The following is a 17,632-nucleotide window of genomic DNA, read 5'->3' on the forward strand; positions in this document are numbered from 1 at the left end:
ATTTGGGGAGCACGTTTATTTAGGCTGGGTGTAATGAACCAAAGGAAGGACTTGGGGTGGAAGAAGTATTGACAGGAGAGAGCCTAGGCTCCCTGGAAAACGTGCAGGAAAGGAGCAAGGCCACTGCTTGCTTACCTGCAAGTCAGAGGAAAGGAAGTAAGCCTGCAGATGGGATCAGGGTTAAGCCTGGGTCGAGTGGCCACTACCCACTGCTCCTCTGGCTGCAAGTCTCCTTGGGACCCTATGAGTGTAGAAGGAAGTAGAAAGTTCACGTCCAGGAAGGGGAATGGTGTGCAGGAGACTTAGCTGTGTCTTTGTCCTGAGAGCCTTTTGTCTTTTTTTCTGTGGGTGAGAATCTTAGGGGAGGGTTTCAGGAGAATATTCACCAGCTTTCTAGGTGTGTTTTTAATCTGCTGATGTGTCATAAGGAGCACATGGGGGTTTGGGAATATTCTTTGGTCTGTTGTACTGTTTTACTTTTATCTTGGGTCTGTCTGGCTTTTAATGGGGTTTTTGTCATTGGTTCCCCTGACTTCACCTGTGCTTGGGTTTAGCTGGGACAAATGACATTAATTGGGTCTCTGTTCTCTATCTCCCAGACCATGGAGATTTAAGCTAGGTATTCTCTGTTAGGGAGGACATGTGTAAACCATTTGTGCTCAAGTGTCCTTGGTTAGGGGAGCTAAGTTCTTGCGATTCATCAGCTCCCTGTGAGTTGCTCAAACTATTTGGCCTTCTTGAATTATCTTGTCTCAGTGTCTCCATTCCATTTTCCCAGGTCACTATTCCATAGAACTTCTTCTTTAATAAAATTTTATTTATCTATCTTTAGAGGGAAAGGAAAGGAGAGAAGGAGAGAAATATCAATGTATGGTTGCCTCTCGTGCATCCTCTGCTGGGAACTGGCCAGGTATATGGCCTGACTGGGAATTGAACAGCAATCCTTCAGGTCTGCAGGCCCGCACTCAATCCACTGAGCTACACCAGCCATGGCTATCCCAGAGGACTTTTAAGAACTGAAGGAGTAACAACCTGCATTGAGTGAGTAAATATTAACTTACCTGAAAGTGAAAAGTTGGACTTTCTGAATTGCATTTAAAAGTATGACTTTCTCTCAAAATTTACCTGTCAGGCAATAGTCAAAAGTTAAGACTTAGCACTTACTGGGGTTGCTCAGTGGGTTGGGTGTCGTCCTGCAGAGCGGAGGGTTGCAGGTTCGATTCCCAGTCAGGAGGAATGCCTGGTTTCAGTCCAGGTTCATGGTTGGGGGTGTGCAGTCGGGGGCATGTGAGAGGCACTCAGACTATGCTTTTCTCCCTCTCTTCCTCCCCTTCCTAAAAATAAATAAATAAAACCTTAAAACAATTTATTTTTTTTAAAGTTTAAGGCTTTGAGTTTAGACTCAGAGTTCAGTTTAAATCCTGGTATCAGCAGTGTCAGATTTGTAGGAAGTCTCTAAGATGTAGTGTTTTTCTTCTGTGAAATAGGGATCATCAGACTGTTGGGATCTGTACAAAGATTCAACAGAACAATGTGCACAAAGGACCATGCTGGACACGAACATTCAAAACTGCAGCTTTGCGATGAACGCAAAAGCTGTTCTGACTAAGCTGAAAGGGGCAGAGTTGTGAAATGGTTAGTCGTTTCCTTTTTGTAATCCTTCCACCGGCCTTTCAACTCCCCCACCAAACCCTGCTCTCCAGAAAGGACCTGCGTCAACATTTATGCCTTAATGTCATTGTTTGTTGCAGTGCAACTTCCCTGGGTAATGTTTACATCTCGAGCCCACTTCTAATTCTGGAAGAGGAGGCTAATCACTGCTGGAGGGAAGGTCTGGCCTTCCCCTCAGTTGGAGCAGGTTTCAGGGGAGGAAGGAGAAATGAGAAATGGACCCCCGGGGATCATTCAAGCATGCTGGTTAGACTTACCTGGATCCTTCTTTGCCTGATCCTGATCAGACTAGTTTTTCCCGGGTGCATTTTCTGACAACTTTCCTTCCCAGGTAGAAATCACTGGGTTCCACGAGCAAGGATTTAACTTTCATCTACCCTCAAGGTTCTTCTGGCTGGGCTAGTAATCTAACAGACACGATCCAGAGAAAATAACCAAATGTGACACCGTATCTATGGCACCCCACATGCATGAAAGGGCAATGCAGGAGACATCCTGAGCTGGGGAGGAGGTGCTGCACCTTGGGGGCTTCAGAGAGTCATTACAGGATGGTAAGGAAAATATTGAATAGAAGTTTGTCCTGCCCTGTGGATAGATCCAAAGAAATGGTCTCTGGTAACAGCTCCTTCTGGGCAAGGCCCCCATTCAATTTCCCCTGGGTGGTTAAGGGGAGGGCAGAACTATCTCTTGAGTGTGGGGCCCAAGTGACCTGCACACCACTGAGGCGTCTCTGGGGCTGGCTCGTTCTGAAGCTCTGCCATTCTTTTTCAGCTTTTCCTGCTAGTCCCTGTGAGCTCATTAAGGGCAGAGAATGGCTTTCTGTATGTAGATGGTGGGCACTCAGTGCTATCTGTAAAACGAGAGAGAATTCCAAGGAACTGGAAACCAGTAATGGCTGCTCCCATTTCTTGGCGTCTGCTGGTTGCCAGACTAGTCACGGTGACTACGTGTGTTGGGCGTCATCATCTTTGCTTACCGACGAGGAAACTGAGGCTCGGAGGAATAGCAACAGCAAGTGGAAGTGAAGATGGGACCTTCGTGCTTGTGCCACCTCCAGAATCGTGGGACAGCCAAGTCTGAGTCAGTGGCTGCGCCGACACTGGCATTTGGTTTTTAGTTTTGTATTAGTCAGAGTTCTCCAGAGAAACACAGCCAATAGGATGTACCTCTACCCTACATCTGTATTTACCCATATAGATATATCTGTGTAGATATAGAAAATTTTCTGGGAAAAACTTTCTCTGTACCTCTGTACAGTTATACACACACACACACACACATATAGATATAGTGATACAGGATATAGGATATAGGTTATAGAATATATCTATATATGGATACATCCTATCAGTTTTATTTTGTTTTATACATGGATATCTACATGTATCTGTATCAGAGGAGCTTTATCATGGGAATTGGTTCTCAGGGTGACAGAGGTCGAGAGTCCCACAGCCACCATCCCCGAGCTGGAAGCCCAGGAGAGCCAGTGGCATAATTCAGTTCCCCTCTAAAGGCTGGGGAACAGGAGCTCCCAGGTCTGAGGACAGGGGAGTGGACGTCCCAACTCTGGCAGAGAGCACATTCTCTCCCCGCCCGCCACCTTCTTGTTCTGTTCAGGCCTGAGGGACTGGATGCTGCCCACCACCTTGGAAGGATGTCTTCTTCACTCAGCCTACAGACTCCAATGCTAGCCTATGTCCAGAAACACCCTGGCCAAAACAAGGTGTAGCCAGCTATCTGGTCCTCTGTCAGCCTAGTGAAGTTGGTACATAAACTCAACCACCTCAGTGTTGATGTTTTTGATGTGAGAACACTAGCCCGGGAAGACAGCGTTACTTCTAGAGAGGAGCCTACTCGAGCTGGGGATCCCTGTGCACGCCTGTTGCACCGGTCGTCCAGATGCCCCAGAGAAACCCAGCCTTCGCCCCGGCAGGCCCAGGTCTTCTCGTGGGAGAAGTGAAACTTGAAGACTTCAAAGTATACTATGAGAAAAAAATTCCACCTCTGCCAACAGTCCGAAACAAAGTAAACCCTCTCAGGGTGTCAAAGGTGCCCAGGGGTGGCGGGAGCTCACCCTCTGCGGCTGGTTGCTCTTCCCTGGTCCAGACGAGTAAATTCATCGTGCAGCGCATTTAGCAATCAGTCAAAACTGAGTCAGCCCTGGCTGGTGTAGCTCCGTGGATTGAGCACGAACCTGGGAACCAAAGAATTGCGGTTTGATTCTCAGTCAGGGTGCATGCCTGGGTTGCAGGCCAGTTCCCAGCAGGGGACTCATAAGAGGCAACCATACATTGATATTTCTCTCCCTCTCTCCTTTCCTTCCCCTCTAAAGATAAATAAATAAAATCTTAAAAAAAAAACTGAGTCAGATGCTGTGATCATTTTTCCTTGCCAAATTGCTTTTTTCCATTGCAATTAGCCTTTCTAAGAACCTTATCAAACAATAAATGTGTATACAATTCCCATTCTCTCCAGCCAATTAAAACTCAGCTAAGGTGTTATCTGTAATCATTGTTGTTGATGAAAGTACCACCCTCACTCTACCACCTGTCTCTCCATGTTTTCCCAGTAATCCTTTCAACCAGGTGTAGGATTAAGGTGTTTTTTTTTTTATAGGATGTGCTCTCTAATCCAAAAAGAAATTACTTAAGTGAAAAACAGGGTAGCTGCTGTGTGTTTCCCTGACTGGGATTCTTATAAAAGCCCTCAGCGTGGCCAACACCTTTCTCTCTTCTGAGAGCATTTTGGAGTTGAGTCTGCAACTGCTCTCGGAAACCCATTTCCTCATTTTCCCCCCTAGGCTCAAAGTCTACCTTTTCTAACTTCCCTTGTGGCTAGGGGGACCACGTGACTGGTTTCTGGGCAAAGGAAGGTGCCCTGAGTATCAGGCCCATGAAAATCTCCCAGGAGGGAGCCTCCATGCCTGGGCAACCTTGGCAGCCTTGGGTGGAAATGGCAGAGCCTATTTTCTTTTAAAAATCACATATTTATTTTTAGAGATGGGGAAGAAAGAGAGGGAGAGAAACATTGACATATGAGAGAAACATCTATCGGTTGCTTCTCGAACACTTTTAACTGGGGACCTGGCCCACAACCCAGGTGTGTACCCTGACTGAGAATCGAACCAGTGACCTTTCGGTCCACAGGAGGGTGCTCAGTCCACTGAGCCACACTAGCCAAGGTGGAGCCTGGTTCCTAAAGGAACAGAGACTACTGTCTTCCACCCCCACCTCCCACACTCTGGAACTGCCTTTCATTGTTCACTGACTTCCCTTGACCCGGACACTTTTTCTCTTCCACACATTAGATGCTCCAGCCAAGCCTTCCCTGGGCACAGGGACATTGAACTGCTCACCCCTTACCCTCACTGTTTATCTGTCTGCCTTCCCAGACAGCCTCCCAAGCAATATGAGGGCACAGACCACATTTCCCTTGCTCACCATTGTATCTTCAGCATCTAATATCCTCAGCACATAGTAGGTTTAATAAATGTTTGTTAGGTTAACAAGGGTTGGATACATGGACTTTGCCCTTCTCTGTGCTGAGTACAGCAAAATTAGACTCTGAACAGCCTTTGCCAGTGATGATACCGAGATGAGAATGCACTGCCTTGAGTTGGGTTCCTCGTGAACATTTCCAGACACCTGGCACCTGGTGGATGACTGCTGGCCTTCGCTGCAAATGCAATGCCCTTAAGAGTGACAGTGATATAGGTTTGTACATGGACAGGGGACAAAAAAGTGGGAGTTCTTTCTAACTTTGTTTATTAAAAGAGAATTTCATAGAAACAAGTGTGGTAGATTGAAGAGTCCTGGAAATTCTTTGCTGTTTTTCCACTGACACCACTGAGAGGTATGATTCCCCTCTCTCTGAAAAGGGCGTTGCTTCCATAATGTAATGCTGCAGAGTAGAATGTCTTCAAGGGCAACGTCATGAGACAGAGCTTCTGCCTTCTTTCTGGAACACTTCCTTTAGAGTCCTGAGCCCCCATGTACGAAGTCTGCCTTCCCTGAGACCACCATGATAAAGAGGACACATGTAGGGGTCTGCTTGATAACCCCAGCTGACCATTGCCTTCCTGCCAAGGCATTAGACACACAGGGCATTAGACACGTGGGGGAAGCTATCTTGGATTCACCAGACCAGGCTGTGCGCTGGCTAATTGCCACCGAGTGGTCCCAGGGAGGCACTGACGAATCGTGCAGCTGAGCCCTGGCCAAAGGCTTGACCCCCACAATCAAGAGATACAAATAAAATGGTTATTGATTCAAGCCACTAACTTTTAGGGTTTGTAGTAAATGATAATTAGAACAAGAAATTACCTCACGTCCTTATTTGTCTGATACTATTTGCATCAAGACTTTTAATTTTGACCATTTTGATTTATCATTGGCTGGCCTCCAAGTAAATTTGAGTTCTCGTTTGGCTATATCTGCACCAGCAATTGAACAAGAGGTGGTTGGGACCCTGAAAGAAACAGGTTAGTTCTGCACCATAGTTAATCCTCCATGAAGCCATCTATTTTAAAGTGGCAATTGGTGAAATGCACTGGCGATATAGTATCCAGTTAAAAAAAAAACATATTTGGGATATAGAGAGTTAAATTAAATTGGTTTAAAATATATATCAGCCCCAGCCTGGTAGCTCAGGTGGTTAGAGCATCTTCTCAATACTCCAAGGTTGTGGGTTGGATCCCTTGTCAGGGCACATATAAGAATCAAGCAATAAATGAATAAGTAAATGGAACAACAATTGATGTTTCTCTCTCTCTCTCTCTCTCTCTCAAAATCAATCAATAAAAATTAAAAAAAAATTCAATGTATGCCACAGTTTGATTTGTTAGTAGTAATGTTTTTCTGAGAATTACTCAATATGGTAAAAGATCAAATTATACACAGGTGAAAAGTTTTAGGCTCAACTTAAAAGTGACATTATGTGAAAAACGATTATTATAGAAAAGGAAGAGCCTACTACGAGTTGAGTTCTCTTCATGCATCTTCTATTTTAATCTCATGACAACACTATATGAAATTTTTTAATGGGAAGTTAAAAATTGGTCTACGGTCACTCAGCTGGTAAGCGGTAGTTTGGATTTGATCAGGCAAAGCCCGCGGGTGCCCTTCCTCCTCGGTCGCGGTGGCTCATCTAAGAGAGTGGTTCATCCCTCCTTGTAGTTTTAATTTGCATCTCTCTGATGATGAGTGACATGGAGCATGTTTTTATATGTCTATTGGCCATCTGTACATTCTCTTTGGGGAAATGTTGAGGTCCTCTGCCCATTTTGTAGTTGGATTTTTTCTTTCAGATGGGTAGACTTATGGGGGAGGGATCACCTCGTAAGTTATATACTCGTCTAACCACTCCGCTGCTCACCTGAAATTAACATAGTATTGAATGTCAACTGTAATTTTGAAAAAAGTTCATATCTCTTCAAAAGTGGTTCCCAAAGAACTAGGAAGTGGTTATGGCAGCCATACAGAGCTGGCCCATTAAAATGTTCATTTGTGAAATACACCCCATTAATGACTGTACCAGTTTTTGCTGGCCTTTGCAGACTGGTTACTCAGTAAGGATCTGGGGATCGAGTAGGGAGTACATGACTTCCCATGGATGCATTTCAGAAGTTCTGCAACTTGAAACATAGTTCATTTAATGAATCTTTTTCCAAGTGAAGATTTGTCATCCCCATGACAACCCCAGTTTATCTCCTGTGAAATTCTGTTTTCATGCAGCCCCATTTTCTAAAGAGATTTATTTACGATGGAATGAGATTATTGGGGTTTGATGTTTTCTTTATGTTCACTTTCTTTTTTCTCCTTAGGCTGAAAGTTACCATCTTGTCTTTGACTATCTAAGTCTTCCAATGCTTTTATTTCATAATAATAAATACAAATGTTCAAAAATACACAGAAGAGTGGAGACTCTCAATTAGGGCTTTGCCAGAATCCCCCTGACCCACACACGCTGGGACAGGGAGAGTAGCCCTGGTGAACAGGAAGAAGGTGAGGAGCGGGGGCCGGAGGAGGAGAGTGGAGGGCTCTTTATCCACGATTCATCCCTCCCTCCCAGTACACACAGGTGTGTTCAAACAGGACTTAGTGATGTGACTTTCACGGTGCTTCCTATTTTCTGTTCTGAAGACTGAACCATCTCATGGTTTAAAAGCTCAGAGGGTGTCAAATGATCTGTGTTTAAATCTTGGTTTGTTTCTTCCTGGCTGGGTGGGCTTTCCATTTTGTGCCTCAGTTTACTCATTTGTAACTTGGACCTCCAACCTTTTGCTGTGAGAATTAAATGAGCCAGTCAATGAATGTAATGTACTCAGAAGCATGCCTGGCAATAGTAAATCAGAAGTACTATATAAATACTAGCTGCTGATCTCATTCTTGTCTACCTAGGGCATTTTATTAATAGGCAATGGACATAACAAAAAGAGTGAAAGAGTTTGAAACCACCAAGTAACTGTTAACACCAGTAAGCCCATGCACTGTTACCAGGAGTAAGCTAAGCAGACACTGGTCTCGTGGGGTGAGAGGCTCATGAACATACAGTTTATGATGATGTTCTTAAGATGAATGGCATATGTCAGGAGGCAGCAATCTCTGACAATAAGCCAGTCATCACTATATGATTTTATGAAGATAAAGAATGAAATGTCTGTTAACAGGGCCAGGAAAGTGATTCTTTTCTTGTTCCAGTACCTAATCACTTTGGCAAGGCCCGGGACCTCGAGAGGACCACTGCTCTCAATCATTTCTGCTCTCATTGATCCCACAGCTGTTAATCGTGCACCTGCCTTGTGCCAGGACTGCAAAGGTGAGTGAGACCCACAGTCTGGTGGGAAAACCAAACAGGCGAATGCTGTAATTAATTCAGAAATTATTTCCTGACTGCCGTGCATGGAGTGCTATGTTAGGTGCTGGGTGTAGTGAACAAAACGGACAAAAGATCCCGCCATCACGGAGCCGACGTTGCTCTAGGCAAGGGAAGGATAAAATACAGCATGAAGTGTGATGTGTGCATGCAGCCTATGGGATGGTGACCAGTGCAAAGGAGAAAGATAGAGGAGGACTACGAGTCTTCCTGTGGGTTGGTGGACTGTCTGTACTTTTAGTTTGATGGCGTGGAAGCTATATGCAATCAGTACATTGATGTATACCTAGGAATATGCAGTAGGGTACTCTCTCACGATGCTCGGCAGTGGCAACCAGCCACAGCTCTCAGTGAGCCACGCCCTCACTAAGGGAAACTGTACAGTGTATTCTAGGGTTTTGCCCAACCGCAGGCTAATGTAAGTGTTGGGAGCATGTCTAAGCTAGCCTAGGCTAAGCTATGATGGTCGGTAGGTTAGGTGTAGTAAATGCGTTTTCAACTTTCGATGGGTTTATCTAGATGTAACCCCATCTTAAGTTGAGGAGCATCCGTAGTCAGGACAACTTCACTGAGATAAATTAGAGCAGGTGGGGTAACTGTAATCTAGGGATAAACCTGGAGCCTATGGGGCGGAAGGGAAGGCCCTGCCTCCCCTCCCTACCCCGCCCCCGCCCAGTGGAAGGCAGCAACACAGCTTCAGACTCCTGAGTGTGAGTTCTCAGAGGGCAGGACTTCATTTCCTCTGGTTCATCGTGTTCAGCCTACAAGGAGCACTGTTGAGAAGACCCGTAAATAGAGACTGAAAGCATAGGACGTTCAAGTCAGCCAAACAGCAAGCAGTTTGGGGGCACCAGCTACACTCACACTCACCCACCCATCTGACACCCACTGAGTACCTGGTATGTGAGCGATGCTGGATTCTGCCCTCCAGGAACTGAGAATATAGTTACATGAATTACTGACTAACTGGGCACAGTCACACCACAACCCTGCACACTCCCAGGGACCGGCATCAGGGGCTATCCCAGTGGGACCAAGAAGCCACAGTCCCAGGCCATGTCCCATTGCCGGTGGCGGGTCCAGGCCGTTTCCAGGGGCAGCGCTCAAAGTACCTCGGACTGGAGGTGAGGCCTCTGGGGCGAGCCCTGGGGCGTGAGCCACCGGCTCCTCCGGGGAAGTCCCACGGAGAAAGGGAAACAGCTCACTCCGGCCTTCGGGCAGGTGTTGGGACAGAGCCAGCGGTCCGGGCACGGCCTCGGCTGCAACCGGCTCTGGGCTTTCCACGCCGGCCTGGCGGGACCCGGCTCCAAGGGGAGGAGACGAGCAAAGGTCCCTACTGACCGCCCCCCACCCCGCCCTCCGCCCACCGAGCCCCCGCCCTCTCGCAGCCCGTCCCGCCCCCAACCTCGGGGCAGCTACAGCTCCGGCTGTGGAGTTCCAAGCTCGAGGCTGCGGGCACCCAGCTGCGGGTAGGAGGTAAGTGTGGGACATCCGCGGGAGCGAGTCCACGGTTCTTTCATGTCCGGGACACCCCTTCTCCGTCCCTCCTAAGGGGGTTGGATCCGTCGTCTGCGGCAGCTAGACCCCGGGCCCTGTCGCGCCCCCTCCTCTCTCCACATCCCCGTTCCCTAAGGCCCCTCATCCCTCTCCCATCCTCCTCCTTCCCGCTGCCACCGCCTTCCCGGGCTGTTGCCAGGCCAGCTGGTACCTTTGTCTTCCCGCGTCACCACCCCCTCCCGACTCCTGCATTCTTTGTTCTGGTTTCTCCTCTCAGGTCTGGGAGGCAGGTGGACCTCAGTGGGAAACCTGGACTCAGCACTGATTCTCTGATGAGACATTCAGTTCCCTCCGGGAACAGAGTTGAGCAAGTTGGGTCAGTTGCTTATTGCACTAAGGAAGACCGTGCACCACGGGGAGGGTGGGGCAGGGTGTGTGTGTGGAGGGGCAGTCTCAGTAAGTGGGTATTCGAAAGGAATTAAAGGATTTGGGCCTGTAGGTGATTTGAGGGAGAGTGTAAGGAAACAGGACTTTGCTCTGATGGGTGCTGCCAGGAAGTGGGGGAGATTGTATTGAGAACCTTCCTAAATCTTACCGAAAAGGAGGGAAAACTAAAACTGTGGTTGGCCAAGAAGCATCTGTCACTCAGTAGGCGGGTTGGTGGTGGTAGTGGGGGTGCTGAGTCATTTTCGTGGTTGGGACAGTGTTCGGATTTTGTCTTTGTCTGTCAGGGTCACCAGAGGTCTTGTTTTTGTCTTGATTTGTCCTGACCAGAGTGGCCTTGGCAGGTGGCAATGCCTGTGACATTGTGCGTGTTCACCAGGTGAACGTCAGGCAGAGCCTAGCAATACCCGGGCAGTGGCACCAGGCCGGCTGCTGGGTGTCAGGGCTGCTTCTCTTCTTTTTCCTTGGGATAAGAGGCAAGTTACTTAACATCTTTGAGCTCCACTGCCCACATCTGTAGAATGCGCACAATACCCACTCTGGGCTGCTGTGAAGACTGAATGAGGGCCTGCATAGGGAGGATTTAGCCCAAGGCCTGGCACACAGTGGGTGCCTGACATGGTTACCCCTCCCCCTCTTAATCTAGTTTATTTTGATGTTGAGGTTTCTTCCCTACAACTATTCACGCAGAAGACCAGTGATCAACCAGAGCTGCTCCAGAGGAGAATCTTGAACTGGGTGTTAGAAAGAACGGGGTCCTTTCCAACGCAGATGTGATCGTCCTGCCACTCTGAATCAGCCTTGAGAGTGGACACTGGTGATTGCAGAACCTTCTCATGCAATCATCACCTTAGTTTCCATGGTTCTATTGGAACTATTTTGAGGGTTCTTTGCTCCCAGGAGTTGGGGCCGCAGTTGGCTCTGTGCTTTTCTGACTTTGCCTTGTCTTACCGTCTTGGCCTCTCGTCCAGGAGTCTGATTTGAGCTTGCGTAGCCCTTCCGCACTCACCGTGGCGCCCTGCTTCCCGCTGGGAGCTGGGAAGCCACGCTTGCTCATTGGATTCTGATGCCTTGGGCGAGAGCCCAGGGCGAAGTGCTGTAGGGTTTTGGTCTTGAGCGTTTTAAGCTACGTCTCTCCAGAGGCTGTTTTCATCTATTTCCAGGTTGGAACATTCTGGAAACTTGAAGTCTGACTTCCACTTAATTGAGATATTTTTGTGCTTGTCTGTATTGGGCGACATGGGTTTTAGATACTTCAGCTGACCCTGAGCACATTATTTTATTTTTCCCAGCTAGACAGTCACTTCAGATGCGTGGGAATGGTCTGGAGCTTATTATCTCCCAGTGCCAGACATAACAAGCTCTATTGTATTAAATTTCAAGCCTCTGCCCTGCCTTGTTTATTGTATCGAAAGTTTCTAGGAATAAAGGATAAAAAAGAAACAATAGAAAGTGGACCAAGAGCACAGTTAAGAAAAAGGAATATGCAAGGCTTTAAACAAAAGATGCTTCATTTATATTAATGTGAAACTGTACTGAGATACCCGTGAGACTGACAAAAACACAACATTTTGAATACACACCGTTGCTGAGAGTGATACTTTTGCACCTTATTGTTGAGACTGCAAAATGGTCCAACCTGTGAATTATAGATGCTTGTACCCACTCATCTCGAAACGCTTCTTCTGAAAATCTCCCTTCAGGCGCTATTGCCCGTGTATGAAGAGGACATACATTTTGGAGTGTTCAGTGTAGCATTTTCATAATGACAACATGTAGAAAGAACCCGAGCGACTGGCAACACAGGACAGGGTAAATAAACAACGGCATGCCCACATGATGGAGCATTGAGCCACTGTAGCAAAAAAGGTGCTAACATGGAAAGATCTCCAAGATACAGTGTCACATGATAGAAAGCAAGGCGCAGACAGTGTGTAGACCCCGTTTTACTCATATTTGTATAAAGAAATGAGAGGCTGATGGACCTGAAGGGGCAGGGGTGAAAGGGCACATGGACCTGGGTAGGCATGGGATCTCTAGGTGTGTTGTCTTTTTAAAAAAATATTTTATTTATTTATTTTTAAAGAAGAAAAGGGAAGGGGAAATAGAGGAAGAGAAACATCAGTGTGTGGTTGCGACTCGTGTGCCGCCCCCTGGGGACCTGGCCTGTAACCCAGACATGTGCCCTGACTGGGAATCAAACCAACGGCCCTTGGTTCACAAGCCTGTGCTCAATCCACTGAGCCACACCAGCCAGGGCTGTATTATCTTTTCACATAGTTTAAATATTTGAGCCACGTAAATATATTATGCATTCCAACATACTGAAGAAAAATCTCCAATTTAACTTCACAAGAAGAATATTCTCAGAGTTCCTTGATTGAATAAGCCTCATTCTAATAAAAACCCAGAAAGTAGTGGCCCCTGTGCTGGGCTAAACGAATCTTGCACCTTACCCTTGAAAGCCTCAGTGGGTGCTGTCCCACTGCCCCCACCACCGTGCTTCCTCCTGACTTCCCTCTCTTGGCAACTGGTACCTTGGTCTCATCAGCCAGCCTGCATCTCAGCTCCCTCAGGCCATCTCTGGGGGGCTTCTGCCCTTCATCACCACCCCCACATCCAAGCAGATTCTGGGAAGCCAGCAGCCCAGCGTCTTTCCTATCCTTTCGCCACTGACATAGTTCGGCGTTGGTTGTCCATCTCTAATAATGTTCCCTTCTGGTGGTTTCCTTTTTTGCTTCCAGAAGGTCCTTTTAAGTGACCCCTCAGATCGTGTTGCTCCCTACACAATCCCGCCCTACCCACAATTCCTGCTGCCCGGGCCCCCAGTGTGGGTCTTCAGAGCCTCGTTTGTACACGCAGATGCAGGGAAAAGCCTGGAGGCTGAAAATCTAGCTCTGTAAGCAGAGGGCAGGGAAAGACAGGAGAAAGTCAGGCCCCTCCAGCCGGGCAATTAACAGAGTTTGTTCAGGGAAACCCATGAGGTGCACTGGGGGCGACTGCAAGTCGAAGTGGCTATCTTCCATGTCACTTCACAGATGTCAAAGAATTATATAGGCCAGGGCAGTATGGATGGTATGTGGTAGGTCCCCAGGTGCAGGAGAATACCTGATGTGCTTGCCTGGGTCAGGACAGGGCTTGTTCCAGGAACCAGCACCCATGGGACATGGGAGAGATACTGGTTCTTATCAGAAGGAAACCATTGGTCACCATCAGACAGTCCCTGGGGGGGTTTACAGGAAGCATTCTCCATCTGGCCCAGGCCTAGCTCTTAGGTACAGCAGCAGTCAAGTTAGGGAAGGTCTGTCCTCCCCTGACCGGGACTGAGGGCCCCTCATCCTTGTCTTTTGCCCTTTCCTACTCCAGAACCCTGCATCGGGTGCAGGAGCCAGTCCTAGGGCCTGAAAACAATGCCAGGTCTGTCAAGGAAGTGGTGATGGGCATCTGAGCACAAACCAATGTCTCCTGGAGGTGACAAGCTTGCTGGTCGCAATGTCCCCCACCTCTCACCACCTCCTGCCAGCGCTAGGCTGTGATAATTGCTGCTCATTCGCTGGTGCATCCCACGGTGCTCTTTGCCTACTCACTGCCACTTAGCCTACAAAAAGCAGATCGGACACCACCTACTTCAGGACAACTTCGGTGACCCTCTGCTTCTCTGTGATTGGATTTAGATGCTTTTCTTTTTGTTCATTCTTTGTAGCGATCTGTGCCAATATCCAGGTAAAAGCTGGCTGCTTATTTCTCTGGCCGGTCACTAAGGAGAGGAACTACTTCCTCTCTCTGCATCCTAAGTGCTCGATCATGGTACCTGGGTGTAGTAGGTACTTAAGAATAATTAATGAATGATTCATAAATGTTTCGATGAATGAATAAATGAGCCAGCCATTGCCTGGAAGATCCTTATGCTTAGTATAGTGAGAGATCAATTCATTGGAGATGAGAACATGGTTTTCCTTCTTCGCAGTTCCTTGTTTACCAGGAAGGAACTTTTTGCATGTTTTAGAACCCCTTCCCTTAGTTTTCATCCTTGTTAGTGTACAAGAACAGGCTTAGGGGGCTACATGACAATCCGAGCAGAGTTTTTTAGAGACAAACTAGTGGTGGGTAAGAGAAGTGTTTTCTGAGTCTCTAAAGGAGATTCTTGTTAAAGAAAGTGGGTTAATTAGTTCGTGTCTAAGATTACTCCCAGCTCGCACATTCGATGATTTTATTATCTCTGTGACTGCCAGACACCAGGATGCAGAAACAAATAAGGCACAGTTCTTGTCCTTGGGACATTTTAACCTTTGGCCATGGATAGTTATTTGGAAAATCTTACTTCAGGACTTCCAGCCAAGATGGAGGCATAGGTAGACACACTGTGCCTCCTCACACAACCAAAAGAAGGACAACAACAATTGGAAAGCAAAAACCAACCAGAACTGACAGAAGATTGAACTGTATGGAATTCCAGCAACCAAGGAGTTAAAGAAACATTCATTCAGACAAGAAGGAGGAATGGAGTCGGGCACTGGGGCAGAGAGAACTCGCAGCAAAGTGGTGGCTGGAGGACCAGGTGGTCCCATATTCATATGTGCAGATAAAACAGGAGAAACTGGGGAGCAGGATGGACCACACAACCCAGGGCCCCAGCTTGAGGAATAAAGCCTCAAACCACTGATTGAAAACACCTGTGGGGGTTGAGGTACCGGGAGAGACTCCCAGTCTCACAGGAGAGTTCGTTGGAGAGACCCACTGGATCCTAGAAAGTACACAAGCCCATCCACCCGGGAATCAGCACCAGAAGGGCCCAGTTTGCTTGTGGGAAGTGGGGGAAGTGACTGAAATTTGGCAGAGAGCAGAGCAAGGGCCATTGTTTCCTCTCAGACCCCTCCCCAACATACAGCATCACAACGCAGTGACAAGGGTTGCCCCACCCTGGTGAACACCTAAGGCTCTGCCTCTTACTATGTAACAGGTGCATCAAGACAAAAAATATGGCCCAAATAAAAGAACAGATCAAAGCTCCAGAAAAAAAAAACAACTAAGCAATGAAGAGATAGCCAATCTATCAGATGCACAGTTCAAAGCACTGGTGATCAAGATGCTCACAGAATTGGTTGAATTTGTCCACAAATTACATGAAAAAATGAAGATTATGCTAAATGAAATAGAGGAAAATGTACAGGGAACCAAAGTGATGGGAAGGAAACTGGAACTCAATCAATGATGTGGACCAGAAGGAAGAAAGAAACATCCAATCAGAAAAGAATGAAGAAACAAAAATTCAAAAAAATGAGGAAAGGCTTACAGACCTCCAGGACATCTTTAAACATTCCAACATCCGAATTGTAGGGGTACCATAAGGAGAAGAGGAAGGGCAACAAGTGGAAAAGTTATTTGAACAAATAATGAAGGAGAACTTCCTCAATCTATCAAGGAAATAGATTTCCAGGAAATCCAGGAAGCTCAGAGAGTCCCAAAGAAGGTGGACCCAAGGAGGAACACACCAAGGCACAACGTAATTACATTGCCCAAGACTAAAATGAAGGAGAGAATTCTAGAAACAGCAAGAAAAAAGCAGACAGTTACCTACAAAGGAGTTCCCATCAGACTGTGAGCTGATTTATCAAAAGAGACCTTGCAGGCAAGAAGGGGCTGGATAGAAGTATTCCAAGTCATGAAATCCAAAGACCTACATCTAAGATTTCTCTATCCAGCAAAGCTTTCATTTAAAATGGAAGGGCAGATAAAGTGCTTCTCAGATAAGGTCAAGTTCAAGGAGTTCACCATCACCAAGCCCTTATTATATGAAATGTTAAAGAGACTTATATAAGAAAAAGATAAAAAATATGTACAGTAAAATGACAGCAAACTCACAATTACTAACAACCACACTTAAAATAAAAACAAAAACAAACCAAGCAAACAAATAGAACAGGAACAGAACCACAGAAATGGAGATCTCTCCCCCTCCCACTCCCCTATCAACAGGGGAGTGGGAGAGGGAGAGAGGGGGAAAAGGTACAGAGAATAAGTAGCATAGACAGTAGGTAGAAAATAGGGGGAGGGTAAGAACAGCACGGGAGCTGTAGAAGCCAAAGAACTTATATGTGTGACACATGGACATGAACTAAAGGGGCAAATGTGGGTGGGAGGGGGTGTGCAGGGTAGAGGGCAGTGAAGGGGGGAAAATGGGACAACCGTAATAGCATAATCAATAAAATATATTTTATAAAATCTTACTTCAGTTTTTGCTTTTTTGAGTAAGAATGCTTACATATGTGTGTACATGTATATTGTGAATTGTTAATAACCATTGCTCATGTTTATATTACAGTGTTTAAAAGCTTTATGTGTAAAAGTTTTTCATAAAGTATTCTAGTTCTTTGTTATAAAACAAGTATATACATTTTTTTGGTTTTCCATTTGCCTTTTGTTTTTTTAAATTGTACTGATATTTGTCTGTATTTTTTCTAGTGTGTTTATGGTTTTATTTTTTCCCCAACCTCCCCCTTTAACCTAATCCACTTAGAATTTGCTCTGCCTATGGCATGAGATCAGGATCTGAGTATTTTTTCCCAAATGATTAGTCCATGGTTCTAGCACCTTTTATTGAGTGATCTATAATTCCTTCACTGAATACAGTCCTTTCACATCTTTCAATGTGTCTCTTTGTTCTTCCTCCAGCTGAAGAGTGACTGGGACTTCATTTCTGGGTTAAAAAGAAATAGCTAGTTCCTTGCCATTCACGAATAGAGGGGTTGCAGATTGTAGAAACAAAGCACACTTGACTCTTCACGGAAGTGGTCACAAGTAAGACACAAATCAGGGTAGTCAGTGTGTTGTTCAAATACTTCCAGGTCTTTAGCTTCCACGTAGTTGGTGTGGAATTATCTTTCCAGACCATTATAATTGGCTGAAGCCATATGACTAGTTCTAACATATCGCGCATGGACATGATGTGTGTCAGTTTGGGGCCAGCGCATTGCACTGCTGGTGTGAGACTTTCCTGAACTCTCTTTGCAGTCAAGTAATGACTGACGATGCTCAAGATGAAGGCTGCCCCTCAGTCTGGATCCCTCATTGACTACGATGGCAAAGTCCCCCGTTCTCTGTTGGATGTGTAGTGTGAGAAATAGATACTCCTCTGTTGTTAGAAGCC

General features: G+C 46.4%; 1 protein-coding gene across 1 annotated transcript in view; it reads left to right on the forward strand.

Moving 5' to 3' along the window:
- Positions 1-9,958: 9,958 nt before the first annotated feature.
- Positions 9,959-17,632, forward strand: part of GSDME (gasdermin E) — a 45,922-nt gene continuing 38,248 nt past the window's right edge. Inside the window, exon 1 of the mRNA XM_037041282.1 lies at positions 9,959-10,020. The gene's annotated coding sequence lies outside the window, so the exon portion shown is untranslated. The remainder of the gene's footprint in view (positions 10,021-17,632) is intronic.

This window comes from Sturnira hondurensis, unplaced genomic scaffold, assembly GCF_014824575.4.
Source record: "Sturnira hondurensis isolate 20B ecotype Veracruz unplaced genomic scaffold, ASM1482457v3 Scaffold0002840, whole genome shotgun sequence".
Taxonomy (NCBI): domain Eukaryota; kingdom Metazoa; phylum Chordata; class Mammalia; order Chiroptera; family Phyllostomidae; genus Sturnira; species Sturnira hondurensis.